Genomic DNA, 15,826 nt, shown 5'->3' with positions numbered 1-15,826 from the left:
CTACGAAGCAAACACTACAATTACTAACAATGCAGGCAAAATGTCCACGGACGCAAGGGTTAGCAGGTGAAACAATGATGATAAGTGGGACCTTTACATAAGCCTCAAAGTAGCTCCCTCAACATATTTATTAGCTACAAAAAAGAAAATTAATGTAACACAATATTTTTAAATGTACAGTAGAGAACCCCAGCAGAAACACCTTAATCAAGTAAACAAGGTTAGCATCACCGGTAACAGCACACATCATGTATGCTGTAATGTGATCAACAAGGAGAGTCCAGCCCTTCTCCCATATTCCTGCTAAAAATGTGTAACATGAATTGGACCATAAGAAAACATCAAATGCAAATAGAGAGACATTCTACAAAGTAACTGACCAGTACTCATCAAAAGTGCCCAGATCTTCCCAGACAAGGGAAGACTGAGGAACTGTCCCTGATCAGAGGACACCACTACGAGATGTAATCCTGGATTGGATGCTGCTACTGAAAAGAGATATTGGGCCTCCCCTGTGGTGCAGCGGGTTGAGCACAGCACTGTGAAGCTGTCCACAGCCTCTGCAGCATGGGTTCGATTCCCGGTGGGACAGGGAGATACCCACATGGTGCGGCAGACCTTTCTTGTCTCGCCCGCTGCTCCCCTCAGCAGTGTATTTGGTCCGTCTGCCTGTTCTGCTCCCCTCTCTGTCTCTGGTGGATTCTCTCACCCTCCCACGACTCTGGCCTATACCCCAGCTCTTGTATAAAAATAAATAAATCTTTAAAAAAAAAAGAAAAGAGATATTGGTGAGAAAGTGTGTGACATTTGAACAAGGTTAGTTGTCTATGGTGTAAAATCTGTGGTCATTTCTTCGTGTTGATCATTATACTATCCTTAGGTAAGACAATAACATTCAAGGAAACTGGAGAATTGTCCATACTAATTTTGCAGCTTTTGGTAAGTCAAATTATTTCAAGATAAAAAAAATTGCAAGTGATAAACTACTTTAGTATCCTCTAATTTACTAAACACTCCCCTCCCCCCCCCCCAAATAAACCCTTCCTATCGAGTTAAGTGGTATAAAGTACTTTGACAATACCTTACAGTTTGGAAGTTCAACTTCCAAATGGGCTGTGTTAAAACTTGGCAAAAGGCGTCTAAATAGGAATGCTTGGAGGTGGCTAGAAAAACAGAAAATAACAAAGTGTTTCTAGTTACTCCACGAAGCAATAAAGTCCTCCTCTGCTTTGTGGCAATTCCTGAAAATCAGATAACACACACAAGTAACTTCTAATAATGCCTATTACATCTTTTTCAGGTATTAAAAATGTTTTCCCTTTTCTTATTTGAATATCACAAGGGCTTTTATTCTTGAATGCCTGATGATGAAAAGGATGAATTCAGGTTCTCAAAGAAGGGGATAAAAGACCTTTCCTTTGCTCAGTTTATGTTCTTACATGTCAAAGTCTACATCAAGATTAAATAAACGTTAAACATATAAGAAATTGAATCTCTGACAGCTGGATGTTTTACACAATCGAACTTCAAATAAGTCTTTCAGTTTCTATTATATGTTGTCATTTTGTTGTATTGTACTTTTTCTTCTGCACAGAGTTTTATTCAGACTTTGTGGTTCTCTCCACAACTGATCATACATTCACATGTCAATTATAGGAATTCCAAAACTTGAATTTATTCTTTACACTTTTTGTGTTCCATCCAAAGAGGGACTGTATTTCACATGTTCCCCTAACACCTTGCACAAGATCACAGTCTCTCTCTACTGTCCTCTATCTTTGTCACAGATATTTCTTCCAACGACTGGAACTGTCCTTGTTGCCCCTCAATATTTTCTTTTAAAATTCATCCAGGCATCGTCAGACTTTGTCATGAGTCCATTTAGGATATCCATTTAGACCTATTCCGGCCTATATGTCCCTTAAGTTCTGATACAGAGACATGGTCATTATAAAAAAAATGGCCCTCACAGGCCTCTCTGGTGGTGCAAGGGATTAAGATGCAACCTATGAATCTCTCCACAGCCACTGCAGCATGAGTTCCATCCCCAGTCAGGGAGCAACCCACATGACACAGCAGACCTCTCCCATCTGGCCCACTGCTCCTCTCAGCAATATATTTCACTTAGTCTGCCTGTTCTATTCCCCACCTGTCTCTGGTGAAAACTCTCACCCCCACACCTCTGGCCTGTACCCCAGTTCTTGTGTGCATAAATAAGTAAATCTTTAAAAAAAAAATTTAAATAAAAATAAATAAATAAATAACAGCCCCCACATTGTCACCTAGAACCTGGCAGGCTCTTGTTTCCCATTGAATTTTAGGATGTTAAAGTTTGGGATGAATCCAGGAGCCACTGAGAAGGTAAACCCACAAATTTTGGAGGCAAATGGTCCTTTGCTAAAATCACACCTCTCCCTTTTGCCCATCTTGTCACTTTAGGCAGTACATTCAACTTCTCCAAACCTCAATTTCCTACATAGGAGATGACAGATATATTGGTTTATCTTCCAATGTAACTGCTAGAATTGAAAATAGCCCTGAATCTTTCAATCAATCAATTGACGCCCCTTCAATCTTTTGGCTGACATTGGCTTGACTCCTGGTTCCTGCCATTTACAGCTAAAAATATGAACTATGACCAAGTACTTCATTTGCCCTTTTTAAAAAAAAAAAAAAAAAGATTTATGCACACAAGAGCTGGGGTACAGGCCAGAGATGTGGGGGGTGACAGGATTCACCAGAGACAGAGTGGGGAACAGAACAGGCAGACTGACTGAAATACACTGCTGAGGGGAGCAGCAGGTGAGACAGGAGAGGTCTGCTGTGCCATGTGGGTTGCTCCCTGGCCAGCCTGGGATCGAACTTGTGCTGCAGTTGTGGATTGCTTCTTAGTGCGGTGCTTAACCCCTTGCACCACCAGGGAGGCCCCACTTGCCCTTTGGAGCAAGCAGAGAATGTCTGTTACTAACATGCTGGTGATTTAATGTATGGCTTTTCCTTTGTTTTCCCACATACGTAAAGGACAACCCTCCAATGGCTTCCAACCCATCTGGGCCCCCACTTGCTCCAGCCACACTTGCCTCTGTATATTCTTTGAACAAAATGAAATAATCATGGCTCCATCTTGGGAACTTTATTTTTCCCTCTGCCTGGGACTTTTAACTGGGTCTTCATCTGGCCAGCTCCTTTGGTCCCTCAGTTTAAATGTCACTGCTTCAGAGAAGCCTCCCCTGAAGCCCCAGTAAGGGTGCTGCTCAGTCACCATCTTTCATGATCTCGTGACTCTTTTGTTGTAGCCCTCTCATTATCTGGCATTTTCTTGTTAACATGTCTACTGTTCAATGTCTACATGACGACAGACCTCAGGAGAACATGGATCTTCTCTGTGATGCAAGTGCTTAGAACAGTGCCAAGCACACGGTAGAGGTCTGTGGGCTGGATCAGTGAACAAACACAGTGAGGTCCTGCTCCCGCAGGGACATGTGATTATGTATGTAGACACTTTCAGTCTGTCCTCAAAAATTCCTCTCTCTCTCTCTTTCTCTCTCTCTCTGTTCTGTGACCTTTGTGTCTCCTTCCCTCCCAGGCAGGACCTTCCTGTCTACATCTGGACTTGCAGCAACACTGTGCTCATATTTTCCAATTCAGCCATCCCTGCCTTAGATCAAATGTTTACATTCCCCCCTCCCAAGTCATGTGTTGAAATCTATTCCCCACTATGATGATATTAGAAGGTGGGGCCTTGGAGAGGTGCTTAGGTCCTGATAGTGGAGCCAAAAGAATGGATTAGTGTCCTGATAAAGGAGCCAGAGCTCTCTCTCCCCTCCAGCCCTGTGAGGACGGTGAGAAGATAGTCAGCCATGAACCAGGAAGCAGGCTCTCACCGGACCCTGGATCTGTTTGTGCATTGATCTTGGACTTCCAGCTTTTCCAGAACTGTCTATAATATTTGTTATGCAGCCTGAACAGACTAACACTATCTCCATCAAACTTTCTCTGTTTTTTATTAGCAAAATACCAGAATTGAGCATGACCACAGTCACTTGTCTTGCTCTGTACCTAGGATGGTTGCACGCTCCGGTACTTTGGGGTTACTAAGCCACCCTTGGAGTCCCAGGGGGGGAGGCATCAGATTCACCAAAACCTCAGGAATATGAAGGTCAAAAATAGGGGGAATAGCTCTCTCCAAATTGGCATGCTACATCAGAAGGGGGCTGAGCAGCAGGTGTTGATTTCATGCTTGTGTTTAGATGCAAAAGGCAGAAATGTGGTCCCTACCTTCACAACTACCCTGAGCTCCTGATGAAAAGAGACACAGATGGAAAATGGTCCATGAGGAACCAGACAGGCTGTGTTGCAAGGCCTGAAACCCCATGGCTGGCCTGCGGGTTGACTGTCACCACCTCCCAGAGTCCCTGTCCATGAAGTCCCTGTCTGTTCTCACCCAATGTGCCCCCTACATAGCTGGTGCCCCCATCAGCCAGACCAGCTGCTCCTCAAACTGCCAGGGTTATGTCCCCACCAGGCCACATCATTATTCACATAAACAAGTCAGTTCTCCTGCAGAAATTGGGGGTATCTTCCTCTCCTGTCCCTGGTCCCTGCTGGTTCACTCTACCCCTGCATGAAACACTTGCATGGCCCCTGCAGAGCATGCAAAGTCACATATGTGAGCATATGTGACTCATCAGCTGCATCCAGCATCAGGGGTCATGTGCTCGGCCATCTAATATTATTTAGGGCAGGGTCCCTCCTACACCAAAAGGGTGAATAAGAAGTGACCAGAACACAGATTTCAATGACTTGCTAAGAGTAGCCAGGGCCCCTTATACTGGTCACATAACTTGAGCCCTAACCAGGCATGATAAACCCAGTGCTCCTCTCATAAGATCTGGGGCCCTCCCTGCACACACCCCTTTCCAGCGTCTCGTCTCCAGAGGATCTCCTTTGTGTCTGGCCAACAGCACGGCGCCTCGCCTGCTTTCACCAATCTAGCTAAGGGCTGGACACACAGTAGGCTTCCCATAAATGTTCCCTGAGTCAAGAATGGATCTTTGTCTTCACTCGGGCAGTGGCAAAGTGTGGAACATTCTGGTCTGATGCAACCACTTGAAAACTTGGTGTAAGTTAGAGCCAAACTGGCCAACCCAGAAAATCCAAGGATGGAAAAGCTATTTTATCCTGGGCTTTACAGAGGAGGTTAATTACTGGAGGTCAGAAGCCACAGTTTTCACTGTTCACATTCGCAAAGTATTAAAATGACCTTTTTTTTTTTTTTTAAAAAAAAGAAAAGGAGGCTTCATTTTTATGCTTACTTTTTCAATGAGGTCCCTGTTTCCATCAGAAATTTCCACCTCTGCTGGGTAATTGCACAAGCGCTGGCTTCGCTTGGCCTGAATAGCCTTGGCACGGCTGAGGTTTTTGGTACATGCTGTAGGCAAGACTTTTATGAGGCTTGATTCTTGTCTTGACTTTATTTGATCATGTATATCTGTAATTTAGCACCTAGATGAAAGCAGACAGCCCCTCTCAGCACCTGCTGGTTAACAACATGGGGGGCGATAACAAAGTCTTTACTGTGTACATATCTACAGGAGTGCAAAAGAGCTCTCCAGAAATCACGCTTCAGCACGTTGAATTAAGCACGGATTTCAAGGAGCTGGGTCCTCTCCTGGAGAATCATTTGTGATTTCCAGTGACTTGGAGAACTTGGACTCAGCCTGTTAAAAAAAAAAAGGCCGAAGAACTTCATCAAAATTCTTCACCAGAAGCATCTAGCCTGGTCTTTGGGTCCATAAAAGGATACCTATTTGAGTGACTTGTCTTCAGAATACCTGTGCTAGAATTGAACACAGCAGCACAGCGGAGGCTATAGAAAGACTATTTCATCACTGCTTGGATTAAAAAAGATGAAAAGGTTTATGAACACACGGAGTTGGCAAGGGTGCAGAGAGCAGGTTCTCTTGAGCATTGTTAGTGGGAGTGAAAATTGGTCTAATGTCTTTGGAAGGCAACTTGGTTAATATCTATCACAAGTTTAAATGTGCAAACTCTTGATCCAGCAATCCCACATCTGTAGAGATACTTAGCTATATTCATGGCAGAATTGTTTGCAGTGGCAAAATGGTTTTAAAAAGAAACAAATATCTATCAAAGTGAGACTGAGTAACTGATTTCTAGGACAATCATATGAGAGAATACTAGGCTACATATATGTATAACTACTTATGTTATTATATACACATATCATGAGCATATAATACACAGTATATAATAACATATCCTACACATAGTATAATTATATGCATTGTCTATAACATTTATATATTATCTAATATATAAATACTGTATTATATATGTACACATTATATGTAATAGTATAATATATATTAATTTATATGATATAGCATATAGAGAAAATATATAGCATAGTGTTCATAGATGACGTGATATGTATTATACAGTATACATATACATAGTATTCTCTTCTATGGCTGTATATAAATAATAAAGTTGTGTGCACATACATATGTATGTATGTATGTTCATATATGTGTATATTTTTACATATATCTTTATGTCCCTAGACCAGTGGTTTTCAACAGAAAGCTAATATCAGAGACAGCTTCGGGGAGGTGTTACTGGCATGTAGAGTCCAGGCAAGCCACCTAACACCCTCCAGAGCTCAGAACAGTTCCTCTGACAACAAAGAATTATCCAGCACAAAATGTCAATACTACGGAGGCTGAGAAGCCCTTCTCCTAGATGATCTCCAGAGTTTTCATAAGCAAAAGTCACTTCCCCTGATAAGGGATGCTGGAAGATGGACGTAACCCTTTGTCCTGATGAAAAATTGATATATGCCTGTATTCTCATTTAATGCACTAAATGTGAAGCAGTTTTAAAAGGTGCATTCACAGGTTCTCTCGGGCAGGGAATGAAGCAGCAGCAGGTCCACAGAAGGCATTTCTCTACCTTCTTCTGTCCAGATCCCCTTCTTGCTTAGAGCAGATTCAGTGAGTGAATTGAGGTTGAGAAAAACTGCTTTGACTTCACAAGTTCCCGGGCCATTTCTGGTGCCCCAGGGACAGAAATATCACTGATGTGTTGACTCTCAAAGTAAAAAATAGTGTAGCTTTCTTTTACTGCTTCTTTCTGCTCATATTAACTCTAGAATTGGATGTGTAGAAAGGCAAACATTCTTTCCCTTCCTAGCAGGTGCTACTGAACTGGGTGAGATCCAACTTGAAATAACCCATTTTGCACCCCACTTGGCTCTACGATTTACATTATCTGCTCTCGGAAGGAATAAAAATGATACATTTAGACACTGGAATACATGTCTTGAGAAGTGTGTGCTTGATCAAGTGCATTTGAAGCATGTACATTTTACTTTAAAGCTGTTAGCTTTAGGTGCATGCAAGGGTATAGATTTCAAGTCCTGCTCCATCCCCCGGCAGAGGTTTTGTGACCGCTCGTCCTCAAACCACAGTGGCCCAATTCATGCCCTTGACCCACACTAGGGAGCTACCTGAGTCCCTATCCCTGGTTAGCTGTCTTGTAGACATAATGCAAAGTCAATCCACCACCAACACTGATAAAAGGGTTTGTCATTGTGCAAGTCTGAACCATCATTACTTCCTAGAAATAACCCCACTGATTTTTTTTTTTTAGTAGTAGACACTCAAACATACAGATTAAGGTATACCAGTAACTATCATGAGTGTCATGATAATAACATGTTCTATTTACACTCATTCAGTGGCATTGCTCATACCTGAAGTATCGTCTATATGCTATTTTACTGTGAATTTGATTTGGCCATAATTTTAAAGTGCATTTTAAATTAAATTGTCTATTTAATTTTATCACCTCTGACCCCTTTTATATTCTAGTGTAACCTAAAGTTTCTTTCACCTTGTGAAAACTCAACTCAACCCAGTCCAATGGCTTGCAAGTTCGTCACTGCAAAATTCTCACTACCCCCCACCCACCCAGCACCACTTTCCCACCAGTTTTCAAGCCCTCAGGTCTCTTTTTTGTGTTGGGAAGAACTGGGGTATAGGCCAGAGGTACAGGGGATGAGAGGATTCACCAAAGACAGAGTAGGAAGCAGAAAAGGTGGATTTGCTGAAACACCTGTTGAGGTGTTGAGTCAGGGGTGGGGAGCAGCGAGTGAGTCAGGAGAGGTCTGCTGCACCATATATGGGTAGCTCCATGGCCAGGGATCAAACTCAGGCTGTAGTGGTGATAACACTGGTATGGCCCTAGGCCATCAGGGAGGCCAAACCTGCCTCTTTTCTTCTGCAAGTTCTTCCCAGATGCTGTTCCCTTGGACTAAGAAGTTTTTCTCCTGTCTTTTTTAAAGTTGCCTCCTAACTTTCCTTTCAGTCTCAGTTTTAACTCAGTGAGTGAGTGAGAAACCTTCAGTCCTTCCCTGCTGTGTGTCTCCATTACTGCTCACACTGAACATGTCACGCTGAGACTGACCGAACATGTGGGACTTTTTCTTCCAGAAACAATTGTCCGTGACACCAGCTGGGTGTCCTACAATATAACTCAATTCTGACATTATCTACCTGGAGACAGGTTAAGGGCTCTGTCCCACATGACTGTTCCACCCATTCCAGATGCCAGTGGCAAGCTCCCCAGGTTACACCACTTCTGTCCAATATGGCTACAAATGGAGGGTCCTGAGAGCTCCTCCTTAGGTTCAAAATTAGTTTGCTAGAGCAGCTCGCAGAATTCAGGGAAATCCAGTGGTCAGCTTTCAAAGGATGTAATAAAGATACAGAGGAGCAGCCAGACGAAGCGATACTTAGGGTGAGATCTGGGGGCATCCCAAGCTCAGGGATCCCCCAGGTGTCTCACCCTCCAGGTGTGTGGACGTGTACACTCACCACATGGAAGTCCTCTAGATACCATACTTTTGAGATTTTTTTGGTGGCTTCACCAGATAAGCACGATTGATCATTAATTCTATTTCTGTATCTCTCCTGTCTCAAGAGAACAAAGGGTAGAACTGAAAATCCCAAGCCTCTTATCACGTCCTGTCCTTTCTGATGACCATTTGCATCCAGGAGCCCACCCAGGGTCACTGCATTAGAATGAAAGACACTCCCATCCCAGGAAATTATAAGGGTTTCAGGAGCCCCATGTTCAGGAATTGGGGGCAGAGACCAAGTCTTAGGACAAAAGATGTGCCTGGTGCTCTTATCACAAAGGAAATGACGGGGCTTTCAGGGGCCCTGTGCCAGGAACCCAACCGATTTTCTATGATCTCATGACAGAGCTTCCCTGGCCATGCTTCCAAGCAAGCTCCCTCACCCTCCATCCTTTCACTCTGCTTCCCTCACGGCACTCATTACTATTTGTAATTAGTTTATGTGTTTGCTTGTTCATTGTTTTGCCCTATGAGAGTCTCAGCTGCTGCAGAATAGGGCTGTCTGTTTTGTTCCTGGCTGCATCTGATGCCTAATAGCTTTCCATCTGTATTGGTAAAATGCAATGTAGATTGATGAATGCAATGCGATAGGTTAATGGTTCCTAATATTTATTTGTTTGTTTATGTAGGTCCAGGAAGCGTTAAGAGCCTGATGAAAACACTTTTGACCTTTCCCCCCTGAAAAAATCACACTCTTGTAACACTATATTCAGTTTTAGGTAACCCCTGGGTTTCCAGAATCCCATCTGCTCAGGAATGAGATTAATAATTCTGGAACCCAATGGTACTTTGAGGTCTAAAATTCTTAGAATGATGTGCCTCCCTGGCGGCGCAGCTGTTGAGCGCTGGGGGTTCGATCCCCACCCCCCAACCCCCGCCAGCGAGGGTCTCACATGGCGTGCAGACCTCTCCTGCCATGCCCGCTGCTCCCCTCAGCAGTGTATTTCGTTGTCTGACTGTTCTGTTCCCTGCTCTGGCTCTGGTGAATTCTCTTGCCCTCCCGCGCTTCTGACTCTACCCAGTGCTTGTATAAATAAATAAATAAATAAATCTTAAAAAATAAAATAAAATAAAGTAAAATTCTTAGAATGATACACTGTATTATAGCAACTACTCTGTTCCTAATAAAGTACCAGCAAAGAAAACAATAAAGGCTTAACAAGAAGGCACCCAGGAAAGTAAATTTTTATGGGATAGTGAGAAGCAGCAGAAAATACCAGGTGGATATGTTGTTGTCCTTGAAAAACAGTTGGAGAAAGACACACCCAAAAGGAACCCCAGCAAAGCCAAGAGCCAGGGGCACCCCAGTGGGTTCCCTGGAGCCAGGTCCCCAGCCAGGAGACCCCTCTGTGCTGTTATCTGGCACAGCTGTGAAGGATTAGGGAGGGAGAACCCCCAAGAGGTGGTCAATGTGAGTTCCTCTGAAGGGCCCCCCGGGGATGTTGGAGCACCCATATTTTGTCTTCTTTGCAACTGAGACTGATGGGGAGGGAAGTGGACATAGAATAAGTTCATTAAAGGACTGTCCCAGAGCTGAGTTATGAGGGCTCCAGCAATAAATCTTCCCTCGATGAACTTCAGCAATACCTACATATTCCTGTCTACTGGGGGTGCCTATTCCTCTCGTTTCTCTCCTCCTAGCAGCAGGGTACAAGCAATCAGTCCCACAGCAGTTACTGCAGGGTTTGCACACAGAGCATCCTAAGAAATGCTTGCCTAGATCTTCAGTGGATCCTGGGCTGCTGCCAGGGCATTTACAAACCCCAGGGGAGTCTCTACAGGGAATGGAGGCAGGGTTGCCCCCACATTATAGAAGAAACACTAAGACCAGGACAGCTCATCCTGTTCAATGCCAGGTGACATGTGACTGCTCAATCATCAGCCTAACAGGTGCTGGCCCCTGCCAGCATAGCTGCGGCAAACTCCTGGGTACATTACAGAGTGCAGGGTCAGCCATCCGAAGGGTAAGAAAGGGTTGGGGTAACCACAGGGGTCTCACCTGCAGGTCACAGCTGTTCCAAGCCTTAGGCAGGCAGGCTAGTAACCACTTGCACCTCATTCTGTGGTAGCCCTGAAGTTGATACTTCAATGGTTCAGCTGCTGGATATTTGTGAAGCATGTGTTGTGGGTTGTTGTGGGTGCTCAAAATTTTGAGATCGGCTTACAGATGGGCTGTTGTCCCAGTAGGATTTATCTAGAAAGTTGATTTCTGTGCAAGGCAGAACTATCCTATAGGATGAGACACTTTTTAAAAGTCATCATCAGGATTATACATTATTTCAACTTTCAATAGAATGAAAGAACTATATTGGTATTCTAGATCCTTCATGGATGCTTTTATAGTAAAAGTGTGAAGGTAAATACCACTACAGAAGAGTGAAAACCCCTGGGGTGGGAAGGAAAAGGGAAGGAAAGAAGAATTAAGGGAGGGGAGGGATTCTGTTTCTGTTTACTTACAAAAAAATAACAAAACAAAAATCTAAAGCAAATAGAGAAAAATACCAACATCTGTTAAATCTGGGAAATGGAGTCTCCAAGGGACTTTTATTTATTTATTTATTCATTATTTATTTATTTATTCATACAAGAACTGGAGTACAGGTCAGAGGTGGGGGTGTATGTGAGAGGAATCACTAGAGACAGAGTGGGGAGCAGAACAGTCAGACTGACTGAAATACTCTCCTGAGGGGAGCAGCGGGTGAGACAGGAGAGGTCTGCTGCACCATGTGGGTAGCTTCCTGGGTGGCTGGGGATCAAACTCGAGCTACAGTAGCTGCGGATAGCTTCATAGTGCTGATGCTTAATCCCTTAGGCAACCAGGAAAGCCCCAGGGACTATTATTAACATTATTTTCTGTGCTCTTTTTTTGTTTCTTTGAAACATTTATGATAAAAATAGATGATTTTCAAATGACAGATAACAAATAGCCTTTATGTGACTTTGGTAAGTATTGGGAATTCTTAAAGTCCTGCAGATGGATTGTTTTGCCTTGGAGATGAGAAAAGGAAGAGAAATGTCACATTTGGCCATGAAGGCGTAATAATAATAAAAGCAAACATTTATATATAGGCTTACTGTGTGCTGAGCACAGTTCTAAACACTACCCATGAACCCATTTATTTATCCAGATACCACAACCTAACTTTCATGCAGGGACTTGGTCACCTCACAGAAATTTTGTCAGGCTGTTTCCAACTCAACCTTATTAAGCAAAATTGAAAAGGGAAAGCTTGAGTCAGAAAAGATGAAGCTCGGGCCTCCCCAGTGGTGCAGCGGTTGAGCACTGGGCTGCAAAGCTGCCCGCAGCCTCTGCAGCGCCGGTTCAATTCCCGGCCACCGGCGAGGGTCCCACACAGTGCGACAGACCTCTCCTGCTGCACCCGCTGCTCCCCTCAGCAGTGTACTTCATCAGTCTGCCTGTTCTGCTCCCCGCTTTGGCTCTGGTGAATTTTCTCACCCTCCCACACTCCTGACTGTACCCATACCCAGTGCTTGTATAAATAAATAAATAAATATTTAAAAAAAGAAAAAGAAAAAGAAAAAAAGAAAAGATGAAGCTCCTGTTCCTCAGTGAGATACCTCTATCGCTGACATAGCATCCTGGTAGAACTGTGGCAGACAGACCCAGCTTCCAGAAGGACCCAGGGACCAGACTTGCTGCATGGCTATCTTCCCATTCACTCTCTTACCTTAAAGGTAACCATTGTCCTGGCCACGCTAACTCCACGGATTACTTTTACTTATTTGTGAAATTTATGTAAAAGGAATCGTTTAGAGTACATCCTCTTGCCTTGCCTGTTTTACTCAACATTAGGGTTCTGAGCTCTATTTATGTGATTGCATGTTCTGGTAGTTCATTTTCATCATTATAGACTTTGCCATTACATGGATATGTTATAATTGATCAAGCCAGCAAATTATTGATGGACATTTGGGGAGTTTCCAGTTGAGACTATTATGAATGGTGCTGGGATGAATGTTCTTGTGTTTGTCTTTTGGTACAAATGTGTGTGCATTTCTATGGGTATAGCCCCAGGGTTAACATAAGCCTATGTCCAGCTATTATACACACTGTCAAATGGCTTCCCATTTAACTCTGAAGTCCATTTTTATTTTACTACCCTATCTTATCTTATATAAACACACAGATACTATACATGTGCATATATACTATACTATATTCTATATAGTATGCTATGTTATGCCATACTATACTATACACTGCACTATACTTTATGCTGTATAAACTATACTGCACACTGTACTATGTTACACAATGCTATGCTATGTCCATACCACACTATACCGTATTATACTATGCTGTAATATATACCATACTATATTATATCATACTGTATTATGCAACCCCTTATTTTTTAGAGTGAATTTGCTTCTTGAAAATAAACGTACTATAAAGTTTCATAAACTTAATGAAATAGTCCTTAATGAGTTCAAAGACAGGAACATTAGTAAAGTCACTAGTTTGCTAGTAATGATTATCTTTTATTTCAATTTCCAAGTGATAATCAAGAATAATTTTAATATGGGAAAGAACACCCCCCCCCTTCAAATGAAACTTTCCTACAGAGAATAAATTTAAAGGTTAAGTAGTTTCCTAACTCAAGATGTAAAGTAGGGGAAATTTCTTATTCAACAAGCCCAGAAACTCATCTACATTTTCTCCAGGTGACAAGGCAGAAGAGGCCAGAGGCTTTTCAGCTTTTGTCTGAAGATGAGCAAAGACACGGGCAGTTGGTGAGGGAGCAGGATGCCAAGACAAAAATCCAGGGTTCTGTTCCTGACTCTGGCACATAAGCTGGGGAGTCTTGGGCAAATTACTCATCCTCTTGGTGTTTCATTTTTCTCATTTTTAGAAAGAGATTATTGGACTAGGTAGTCTTCTGTAAGGTCTGCTCTAGGGCAAGACGGATACAAATTTGTAATATAAAAATGGGGACTGTAAATTATGCTGCTATGGTTTAAAAAACACAGCTTACAAAAGTATTATATATATTATCATCCAAATAACTTCTTATAAGGAATATAATACATTAAAAAAAACTGTGTCTCTAGGTGGTAGGAATTTCTTCTGTGTTTTTTTCTGCCTTTTTCAATTTCTGTACAATGAATATGTATTGTTTTTGTCATCTGAAAAAAAAAAAGCATTTTGTTTTTTTTTAACACATTTGGAAACTGCAAGAGGACCAAAATAGAATAAAACAACCCAAATTTTAATGTAACCAGGATACCAGACGGAAGGCCCAGCATCCCACGTTTTATGGAACGTTTTAAGATGTCAGGGGGTCAGGCTCTCATCTGACAGATGGACTCAGCAGCAGCCCTGTCCCTCTCAGCAGCATCCGGGGACAATGTTTCCATAATGACTCACAGGGACTGCGCCGGCCAGGCCCAGATCACAACCCTCTCCACTTCCAGCCCCAGAATTGTGACAGCCCAACACTGTGGTTCTCATGGAATTCTGAAACAAGCCGGGCTTCATCATAATGACTGCCTATTCAAGGCAGAAATGGGAAGGAGGATATGACTCATGTCATTTGGAGAGAGTATGGGAACAAAACCAAAAATTACAGTGACTCTCTGGTTGGGACGCACTGGATAGGAACAGAACTAGGTATTCACAAATCTAACAGCCTGTGGCTTGGCCAAAGGAGCAAAGGCAAAAGTAAACAACAGACATGCCCAATTTGTCAGTTGGGAGTGATGAGAGTTGAGGTTCAGCATGGGGGTTGGGCAAGAAACCATTTGATAGCAGACCCCTCAGCATGGATGTGGGGTGTACGGGTGGGGGACAACTATCTAAGAACCACAGAGAGAAGACCTGTTTGGCAGGAAGGAGACTTGCAATGGACTTGTTGTGCACACTCTGTTCCCCTCTCTGCCCCAGACTGTCCACCTGGCACCTCATCATTCGGCCATTTCATATTCTTTTGCCAATTGCGTAAAATTCGCAAGGTCCAGTCACTCCAGTTTCCATTCATTAAACCAGGGGTTCTTACCCTGGCTCCACAGACCCCCTTTGAGATGTCCATGGATAGAACGCAGGGATCCTTCAACTTGGATGAGATAGCAATTGCATGTTTATTTTCCTTACTGCCTGATGGGCTTTTAGCATTTTCTTTCACAATGTGTGTTGACAACAAATCATGGTAATACTAACAATGCCTTGACATTTCAGCAACAGATAGTGTGGATATATTCAAATCACAAATTTGAACAATGACTGTGCATACATATCTCAGAATGTAGCTCATGTCCATGACCACTTGAAAATTATAGAACTTATTAGATCTAATGGCTAGCTCTGGTTACTTAACGCATTAATTATGAAGTACATCTATTATTATGGCACAAAGTCATACAGAAAAATATTCTGATTACTATATCCACCATAATCATTTTCTTTCTATGTATTTGTGTATTTGAAAAATATCTCAAGAAGCTGTCCATGGGGTCAGAAAATGACCAAAGGGTCCACGGTATAAAAAGTTAAGGATGATTTATGGGGCTTTCTTTTTCACCCTCATTCAACATGAGGTGAAATATTTGGAATTTCACTGTCTTCTAGATTTCTGCTTCCATTCAAGACAGAACAGGAGGGACTAGATTTCTTCTCCACCAATATAATTTAAAAACTGGACAAAATATACGAACCAACCATTTTCAAGACAATGGACATCAGGTAACAAAGACTAGATCGCTGAGAGATGGGAAATGTATGAGATGAAACATACAATCTTCAAGCATACTGCCAAGAGAGAATTTCTCAGTACCACTGTAAGGTGGCTTTTATTAACCCCATTTTACAGAGGAGGATAATGAAACTCGAAGAGGTTAAATGCTCAAAATTACAGTCTCACTGAG

The sequence above is a fragment of the Talpa occidentalis genome, unplaced genomic scaffold, assembly GCF_014898055.3.
Source record: "Talpa occidentalis isolate TD23 unplaced genomic scaffold, MPIMG_talOcc4v2.1 talOcc4.14, whole genome shotgun sequence".
Taxonomy (NCBI): Eukaryota; Metazoa; Chordata; class Mammalia; order Eulipotyphla; family Talpidae; genus Talpa; species Talpa occidentalis.
This window is presented reverse-complemented; position numbering follows the sequence as displayed.